This window comes from Mus caroli, chromosome 8 (assembly GCF_900094665.2).
Source record: "Mus caroli chromosome 8, CAROLI_EIJ_v1.1, whole genome shotgun sequence".
Lineage (NCBI taxonomy): Eukaryota > Metazoa > Chordata > Mammalia > Rodentia > Muridae > Mus > Mus caroli.
In genome coordinates this window covers 112,786,247-112,796,111 of record NC_034577.1, presented here as the reverse complement: position 1 = coordinate 112,796,111, position 9,865 = coordinate 112,786,247, and the positions used below count along the sequence as shown (strand labels likewise).

The 9,865-nt window shown below is 50.2% G+C and overlaps 1 protein-coding gene across 4 annotated transcripts in view; it reads left to right on the top strand.

The window, feature by feature from the left end:
• Zcchc14 (zinc finger CCHC-type containing 14) overlaps positions 1-9,865 on the top strand; it is a 50,587-nt gene that overhangs the window by 14,074 nt on the left and 26,648 nt on the right. The gene's annotated exons all lie outside the window — the stretch shown is intronic.

Below are 9,865 nucleotides of genomic sequence, written 5' to 3'. Positions count from 1 at the left end.
ATGGTGGCTCACAACCATCCGCAATGAGATCTGATGCCCTCTTCTGGTGCATCTGAAGACAGTGGGTTTACTGTGATTCGGCCAGTTTCTCACACAGAACTCCAGGTTGGAAAGATGCTTCTGAGCATGTGGGAACATTGCTTGATGTGGGAACATTGCTTGAGCCTAAGACTTTGGGGACTTGGGGATAACCTGGACAAGGTAGTAAGACCCCTTCCCATTTGTTAAAGAATCGCATTCCTAGCCACAATATTCGCTGTAACCATATTGTGTGGGTTGTCTTTTATGTCAGCAATCCTTGAGATAAACACCCACAACTAGTGCCTCTCTCCTGTCCCTTGGGTATGGGGTCAGAGACCTGACTCCCACTTGTCGGTGCAGAGCAGAGACTAGCACTGGCTGTCTGAGTTTGTGTGTCCTGGGTTTCTGCTGTCAGGTTTTCTAGGGGAGGAGGGCTGGGATTCGGTTTGCTGCTTTACTTTAGATGGCAGACATCGGTGTATTGGAGTGGGCTTCTTGTACCAGGGTTCGTTGTGCCCTTTAGATTTGGCCTCTGGGGGAGGAAGAGATGGTTCATCAATTAAGAGCACTCGCTGCTCTCCCAGAGGATGCCAGAGATGGGTTTGATTTTCAGCACCTACAAGTAGCTCACAAAATGTCTGTAATCCCAGCTACAGGGGATCTCACACCCTCTTTTGGCCTCTGGGGGCCCTGAACACATGTGATACACAGACAATATACAATATACATAGACAGAACGCTGACGGATACAATAAAAATCATAATTCATTAAGCATGGTGGTGCACACCTTTAACTCTACCACTTACGAAGCAGAGGCAGGTAGATCTCTGCGATTGGCCTGGCCTCCGTGGAAGGCTCCATAGAGAGACCCCGCTTCAAACACTAAGCTACAAACGTATGGGCTGGAGAGGTGGCTTGGGGGCTAGGAGTACATACCGTTCTTCCAAAGGATCTGAGTTGGATTGGCAGTGCCCACATCAGGCAGTTCACCAGCCATGAGTAACTCACTCCAGGAGAAATCTGACCTCTGACCTCAGCAGGCACCTGGACTGGCACTGTGCGCACACCCAGACACAGAATTTACAAAGTGTGAACTTGACCTCGGAGCATCCCCTCACCTTCATGTCATGATCACACCTTGCTGCTAATGGTGGATCTTTGTTTGGCAACTGTGGCACTTCCTACTTCCACCACCGTAGCCAGGCAGTCCCTTACCACCCGTCACAAGACACCAGCTAAGCCGGGCATGGTGGCTCACACCTTTAATCCATCCCAGCACTTGGGAGGCAGAGGCAGGCGGATTTCTGAGTTCGAAGCCAGCCTGGTCTACAGGGTGAGTTCCAGGACAGCCAATGCTACACAGAGAAACCCTGTCTCGAAAAACAAAACAACAAAACAAAACAAAAACAAAGAAAGAGAGAGAGACACTGGCTGGAGCCTGATCCTGAGGTTGGCAAACTGTATGATGGGCTCCATCTGGGCTGCTCCTGAGAGAGGTTCCTACAATCTGTTAGAGGGGCTGCCTGCTCCCCCCCAGCTGAATGCACAGCCAGTGTATGGTCTGGGGTTCCCAAGGGCAAGAGGACAGACCATGGCTCTTGACTATCAGAGGCCTATGGGGTTCACCACTCTGTTCATCGCTGTCTCTAGTGCCTGGACTCACTGTGGAAACCTGGGATGGGATGCTGGGCAGTGATGTTGCCACATGAGGCAAAAGCTATTAGCAGTGAGGCAGCCAGCCCCAGTCAACGAGTGGGGGTGGGCGGCGTCCCTTGGACCTGCCTCAGACTGTATCAGAAAGGGCACGGTGACAAGAGGCAGGTTATTGCGTTGAGGGGCATCTACTGTGCACCAGCTCAGCCCTCCATCACACACATCTGTGGAGACAGGTTTCAGCATCATAAACCAGCGCGAGAGTGTGGTCACCAGGAGGAGCCTGTGTACACAGTTCCCAGCCTCTGTCTGCTGCTGCAGGGTTCCTCCAGCAGGCCTGGGATTTTTTTCTGACTGCATTGAGTAGCTGTCCATGCAGATGCGGGACCCATTTGTGATGAGTGTCTTATGCGTCCTACCTAGCAGACCTGGCTGGCTGTGGAAGAGGCCTGCTCTGCTGGCCCCTTAGGAATCCCTCCCAGTACCTCTGTCATAATCAAGCAGTCTGTCTGCTTTCTCCTGTCTGTCTCTTTGTCTCCATTTTCTCAATCTATCTAGTAAGAAACATTAAAAGGAATGTTTCGTGTGGAAAGTGGTTTTTGGTTAGCATTGGCTTTCATTTGGCCTAAGTCAGCAAATAGCTTTCACTATTAAACTGTTTTCTTGTTCTGGTTTAGAGAGACGTTATGACTATTTTAGTAAAGTGCTTACAGATCAATTTTCTTTTTCTTTTTTTACATTGACTTGAAAGCATATAGCAGATGTTACTCTTTCCTGCTGGGCCTGGCTGGTGCTTGACTAGACTGTGTTTGGGTTGTAGTGCCAGCTCCCGGTCCCTTGGCTCTACCTACACACTGTCATGCCTGAAGGCCACCCCCAGAATCTGGTAGCTCTTCCTGCCAGTGAGGCTCATGGTGGTTTCCTGACCACTGCACTGTCTCATTCCTTCCCCTCGATCGCATTGGAGTTGTCGTCTTCCCAGGGAGAAATGGGGCATCTGGGGTCTGGATCAGTTGTTTGCCCACCATGGCCCTTGGCAGCGCCCTGGGGACCTAGCTTGTGGGAGGGGAGGGGTGGAGGCTGTAGAAAGGCCCCCAGCTCTGTGCCTTTCTGCGCTGCTCTTAGTTGGGAGGATGCGTCTGTATCTAGATTATATCTTTGCTGCCTTTTTTCCCCCTGAAAGTAATGTCGGCTCTTTGAAGAAAAGTTGGAAAATGGAAAACTAGAAAATAAAGTCAGAAGTGGTGGTGTATGCCTTGTAACCTTAGTACTCAAGAGGCTGGGTGAGGCTGGAGGGTCACTGAGTTTGAGGCCCTCGTGGGTCATAAAGTAAGACACTGTCCCAAAACCCTAGCTAGACTTTGGCTGCTTCCCACTGTCATGTCTGTTCTGATGCCACTGCTACTGAGGGGCTTGGCTGGCTCCACCCTGTGGCTGGGACACTTCCTGCTTCCTGTGTTGCCTCCTGCCTGCAGGCTGGGTTCTGTCACCCTGTCACATCTGGAGAACTACAAGAAGCAGGAGAGAAGTGAGGCTGTCCTCCCAACATCCCGTGACCAGACCACCTTTGGCAGATGTTCCTGATCCTGCCCTCTGCACTCATGCCTGGCCTTCCCTGGGATCGTGGTTCAATTCCAGTTACCTTTTCTGCAATCATGACATCTTGATGTCTCCATGGTGACAACTGAGACCACATTTATAGGCTCTGCTCGATGGCACCCCCCTTATAACAATAAAGTATTTAAACCTTGCTAAACAAATAATAGTAGTCAGTTATATAAATGCCATGGTAGTAGTCAGTCACCTATATAAATGCCATGGTAGTAGGCAGTCACTATATAAATGCCATGGTAGTAGTCACCTATATAAATGCCATGGTTGTCAGTCACCTATATAAATGCCATGGTAGTCAGTCACCTATATAAATGTCAGAGTAGTCAATCACCTATATAAATGCCATGGTAGTAGTCACCTATATAAATGCCATGGTAGTCAGTCACCTATATAAATGCCTTGAACGCCTTTGAGTCTTCCTTGCCTCCTTCTGGTTCCTATCTGCTTGTAGACACACTTTCTTCTTTTCACTGCCTGTGAACAATCCTCCAGTTCTCTTTAAAGGACTCTTGGTCTGCAAGCAGAGGGCTGTGGCTTGTCTGTGTCACTTGTGAATTTGATGCATGTTGACGTCATTGGTTCTCACCCTGTGAAGGTGAGTTGTGTCTTCCTACATACAAGCCCTTGGCCTTGTCACTGGTTGGTGACAGCTTAGGAATCTCCTGGGTCCTCCAGGTAGCTTTAGGTGGTCAGAAGGTGCAGAGGAGTCACGGACACCTGTGCCCGTCTCCTGGCTGCCTGCTGCCTGGCTTGAAGTGATTTTGTTTTACTGACGTTCAGGCCATGAAACCACTTCTTAAACTGTCATCGCTAGTTTTAGGAGAGGTGATGGCCTGTTTTGAAGGACTTGCAGGGTCTGTTTGGAGGAGGAGAGACCCCCCCTGGACTCTAGCACAGTATGTGGACGTTGAGTGACTGTTACAAGTTCTGCCCAGTGCCCAGGGGGTGCCCAGGAGGGTAGGAAGCTCTGTAGGACCCCTGCCTTGCAACCCTTCTGTGTGGTCCTGTGTTTTTACTGTGACAGCATGCAGTCATGACAGCACTGCAGTCCACTAGGGTGCCTTAGCAGCCACACTGTGTGCCACAGCCTTAGCAGTAAGTGTCCAGGATCTGTTTTCCAGCTTGGTAAGCTCAGTAAGAGTGTTGTAATTAATTACCACTGCTATTATTTCCATGTTGCGATGAAAGAAGCTGGGACAGAACAAGAGAGAATCTCCTGAGCAGTCTCTTCCGTGAGCAGGGCTGGGTGCCCGCTGCACCCTGTGAGGCCATGTTCTCTGCCCACTCTCTTTTCCTCCCATCTTCCCTGCCTCCTCTTCCTCCTGTTTATTTTGAAACAGGGTCTTGTTATGTAGCCCAGGCTGACCTAGAACATGTGACTCTCCTGCCTCAGCCTCCTTGACTGCTAGGATCCTAGATGTGTGCCCCTGTGCCCACTCATCCCCCAACTCCGGTGGCTGCCATGTTTCAGTTTTCCTTCCCATCTGGGCATGTGGTCCTAGACAAAATGTTGGGAGCTGTGTTTGAGTTTTATTTGTAATGTGGGGACGACTTGGTCTGTTATGTGGGCTGATGGCGGCTCCTACTCCAGCAGCTCACTACCATCCCCTGTTGGAGCAATGATGCTGGGCTGCAGGAAGCCCAGGTTTCCTCTGGCCGGCTTCCTGTGTCAGTCTGTATCTGGAGGGCTCTACTTCCAGAAATCTAATTGTAAAGAACATGTGCTCTTTGACAGTAGTGTCTAGGCTGGGCGTGGTGGCACACGCCTTTAATCCCAGCACTCTGGAGGCAGAGACAGGCGAATTTCTGAGTTCGAGGCCAGCCTGGTCTACAGAGTGAGTTCCAGGACAGCCAGGGCTACACAGAGAAACCCTGTCTCAAATAAATAGATAGATAGATAGATAGATAGATAGATAGATAGATAGATAGATAGGGCTACACAGAGAAACCCTGTCTCAAATAAATAAATAGATAGATAGATAGAAAGAAGTGTCTAAAAATTAAATTTCTAAAGATTATATTCCTGATGATGACTATTAAAGTGAGTTTACAGCAGCTTTCAGGAAGCCCGTGTGAGGTTTTCCACAGGACAGACAATCTGAGGAAAACCTTTTCAACATTGTCCTTATCCAAGGATAATGGATAATTAGCTATCAGGATGGGACCAACATTGGCCATGAAGCCACATGACCCCCATGACTTACCTGTACCTGGAAGGGATAAATGTCCATTTGGGCTGATTGTCCACATGGCCTCAGGTTTCTGCTCATGTCCCTCCTTATAGGGCAGGCCTTTGGTCTGACCCAGGCATAATCCTTTATTTTGAAATGTCACAGTATCAGGAATGCAGAATTTTAGGGTCTACCTTAGACCTGAGTCATGGTCCTGGGAACAAGTATAGGCCTTGCATGTTCTGGGTGAGGCTCGAGTGCACTGGGGATACTCTGCCCCTATTTACTTGTTGAGACAGGCTGTAACTAAGTCACCAAGACTGGTCTTGCACTTAGTCTCTATCTTGAACTGGCCCTGAGCCAGCCATCCTCTTGCAGTCTCCTGATTATCTGAAGCTACATGCCTGTGTCCCTAGGTGAGACCTAAAGGTCTTCACATACTAGGCCTGGACGCACCAACTCGTATCTACATACCCAGAAGGCGTGCTTCACGAGCTGGGCTTTGCTGCTCGGGACCAGGCACCTAAACCGCATTCCAGCAAGGCACTCCTGAGTGGGCAGCGGCACTGAAGGTCACCTGAGCTTTCCTGTGGCCCTCAGGAGGGAGGAGGATGCCCTGGTCTTGGAGCAGGTGCTGAGCATCAGATCTGCCTGTAGCCATGGCCTGTTGGCACCCAAGCAGAGCAGCTGAGATCCTAGTGATGCCAGCCGGGCAAGATGGGAGTACAGAGCACCACCTGAAAACCAGTGCCACTGGGGCCATGGGAACTCAGGCTGTAGCTAAATGTCCTACAGATGCCTGCCTAGTGTCTAAATGGAAGGCATTGTTGTGTGAGCAGCGGATCCCTCAATGAACAACAGCCCATAGAGATGAGGCACTGACTGTGTGTCTGCTGGGCCACGCACGGTGAGGAATAGGGCTAAGTAAATGGGATGAGGTGCCTGCCTGGGTCTCTATGGGCTGGGCTGCAGGCCCTGGTGGTTTTGGCCATGATGATGAAAGGACAGTTAGCCAGGCAGTGGAACCTCTGACCTTTCCATGAGAGTAAAGGAAGGTGCTTTGCTCGGAGAGGATTTGAACTCACAGGAAGAGCTAGGGAAGGGGGTACCTTGGCTTAGTCTCCAGGCCTTGCACAGGATGGGAGGGGGGACATGTGCACATGGGGCCATTGAAACTCTGCTGAAGTGAGTCAGAGAGCATCTGAGTCAAACTGCCGGCCGGTCATGTGGATAAATTAACCTAACCAAAAATAACCTAAAACAGCATTTCTGAGACTTGCAGTTGAAGACAGCGTCCAGTGTAAACAAAAGAGCAAGAGGTGAGAGGAGGAAGGCCAGCCAGCCAGACGGCAGACTGACAGGCATGCTTGGCCTGGAGTCATCACTTTTAAAACATTTTTTTCCCTGCCTGTGTTTTCATCAGGCTGCTCACAGCTTTGCCCTGACCTAGACCTGGCCAGTTGCTGGCCTGGGGACAGCAGCCTCAGCTCTGGGCTGACTCTACATGGACACAGGAAGTGCTTCCTGTTGTTGTCCCCAGCCTGGGTCTCAGTACCGGGCCCCACACCAGGACAAGCCCCTGTTGTCGCACACCCCTACCCTGTCTTCATCTGTAGGCTTGGGGTAGGGAGCTGGGTTTGCTTGTGGCTCTCTGGTGATAGGGGGTGCTGGTCTCCTGTGACTGTCAGCACACCCCTGGCCTCCTCTTGGAACCAGAATGTAGGGTCAGGAGCTGTGGGAGTCAAGCAACCATGATGGGCTGTTGCTGGCTCATGGCCATGTACTGAAAGGCTGTACCTGAGCTGCTCACACAGTGGGATATGAATCTGTCTCCTGAAAAGGGTGTGTCTTGTCTGCACCTGTGTCACCCAGGCTGGCTTGGAATTCAGGGCCCTTCCATTCTGACTTCCAGGTGCCAGGGATCATGGGCATATGTGAAATAGTAGCTTTATAAATGTAAGTGCTCTCTGGCGTCTTCTTTAACTTTATTAGTATCACTGTGCACATGGTGTGGGTACATCGCCGTCCTAACAGTATGCATGTGGGAGGCAGAAGACAGCCCTGGGGAGGAGATCCTCCTATCTTCTTACTTCGTTTTCAGGGATTGAACTCAGACTTGTAAGTCAAATGTCTTTATTCACTGAGCCATTTTGCCCAGCCCTCTTTACTGACTTCTTTCCCTTGCTTGCCTACCCGCCTGCCTTCCTGAAACGGAATTTCATACAGCCCAGCTTGGCATTGAACTTACCATATTACCAAGGGGAACTCTGAATCTTGACCTCTCTGTCTCTACCTCCTGGGTGCTAGGATTGCAGGTTTGCTCCACCCTGCCTCTGTTTTATGGAGTGTTGGGCATCAGACCTAGGACGTCGTGTGTGCTCGGTAAGCACTGCCAACACTCCCAGGCCCAACTTAAACTTCCTGATAACTTCTTGGTGAAGCGGCCATCGTGAGCTGCCTTTGTAAAGTGAGTGAGCGACTGGGATTTCTTTTCTTGAGTTTAGTTGGAGTTCATAGAGACAGACTGGCTGGTGGCACGTTGCTCGAAGGCATCTGTGATGCTCCACGGAACACCGGGATACAGAGTGAGCCTTCTTTCTTTCTTTCTTTCTTTTTTTTTTTTTTTTGNTTTTTCGAGACAGGGTTTTTCTGTGTAGCCCTGGCTGTCCTGGAACTCACTTTGTAGACCAGGCTGGCCTCGAACTCAGAAATCTGCCTGCCTCTGCCTCCCGAGTGCTGGGATCAAAGGCGTGTGCCACCATGCCCGGCTTTAGCTAGATTTCTACTGAGTGGCTCTGACATTGGGCGGCAGCCTGTGCCTTCTTTATTCACGTACCTCTATCTACCTCACCTGCCATCTGCTACCGCTAGGCAGGTGACAGTGGGAAAACCATGGGCAAAGGGCTAGGAGTTCAGGGGCAGCATATCCCGCCTGCCCACTGCTCGGGTTCAAGGCTCTGGGTCAGAAGAAACTGCTAGTCCCTCAACCTAGTGCCCCGTGGTGCGCACAGCAGCCGCTCAGTCGTGGGACTATACATCTTTGCCAAGATGTCAAATCTTGAGCCTTTTCCTCACATTAGAAAATTTGAGGTCTTAAAACTGAATGAAAGCATTGCTATTTTTAAATTTTACACCTAGTCTATTTGTGCTGTGAAATTTTTCCAATACTGATGGCGGGGGCTGGGGGGTGATTGAGGATCCTGCAGTCCTTCTCCTTCCCCAGGCCCAGTTCCATGTGTACACAGGAAGACTCATCAACTTACACCCAGAAGAGACGGGATGCTCTGTCCCAGTCCAGCTGTGGTGCCCCACAGTGGATACCCAGGGTCCCTGTCTATGGATGATGAAGTTTTGAGTGTCAGTTCTCTTCCTGTGTATAAGCTTTGATGTGTGAGTCCTACTGTGTGTCAGAACCTTTTCTGGGGAGGTGTGGAGCATATCTGTTCATCTCAGATAGGGAGCCCAGGACAGACCAAAGTCCAACTTGAGTTTTATTGGGGTTACTTATAGGAACAAAAATGACTCAAAGACAGTTCCATCACCAAGTCTCACCCCAGCATGTGTGACAGCTCACAGGGCTGGGAACCTGGAGCTCACTTCATGGCCTGCAGGCAGCTGGAAAGGTGGGGGGTGCCCTTTCCAAGTGTCTCAGGTGATCTAAACCTCTTCCAGGAAGCTTGGTCTCAGAGTCTTCGCAGCTTGTTCTCTTGAGACTCATCTTTCCAGCTCAGCTTCTCGGCCATATTTGCTCCTCTGAGAATCTTTGCTCTTGGCTTTCTTCTATCAGAAAGGACTTTCAGCTTTTATGGTTTACTCTGGCAGGGAGGGCTGGGCCTAGCGAATCTGGTCAGTTTCAGGGACTTCCTTGAAGCTATGTTGTTTACCTTCCTGCTCAAAGAGCTTCCTCCCAGGATGGAATATTTGAGTATAGGAGGAAGATATTACAGGACAGTCCTTAGAAGTGGAATCGTGGGGTTCTCTTTGAGCTGTTTAAATTGTACCTGGGCAAATGTCCTGTTCTCTGTTCTTCTGTGACTTTCAGAACTCTGGAATTTGTCACAGGAAAGCATTTAAGGCTGTAAAAAAAAACCCAGGGTTGTGCCTTAGATGAAAGCATTTGATGCATGCCACAGTGGCCAGGACTACATTCTGAGTGGTTGATGACTCAACCTAGTCAGAAGCCCAGGATCACTGATGGATTTGGGGAAGCGTGGACCGTGGAGCGCATCTTCCTCAGGAAGTGTGCTGTGTTATGGTAGGAAAACTTGAAGCCATGCTTGTGTGTATGACTTTCATCAAGAGACAATTGTGGCCGGGCGTGGTGGCGCACGCCTTTAATCCCAGCACTTGGGAGGCAGAGGCAGGCGGATTTCTGAGTTCGAGGCCAGCCTGGTCTACAGAGTGA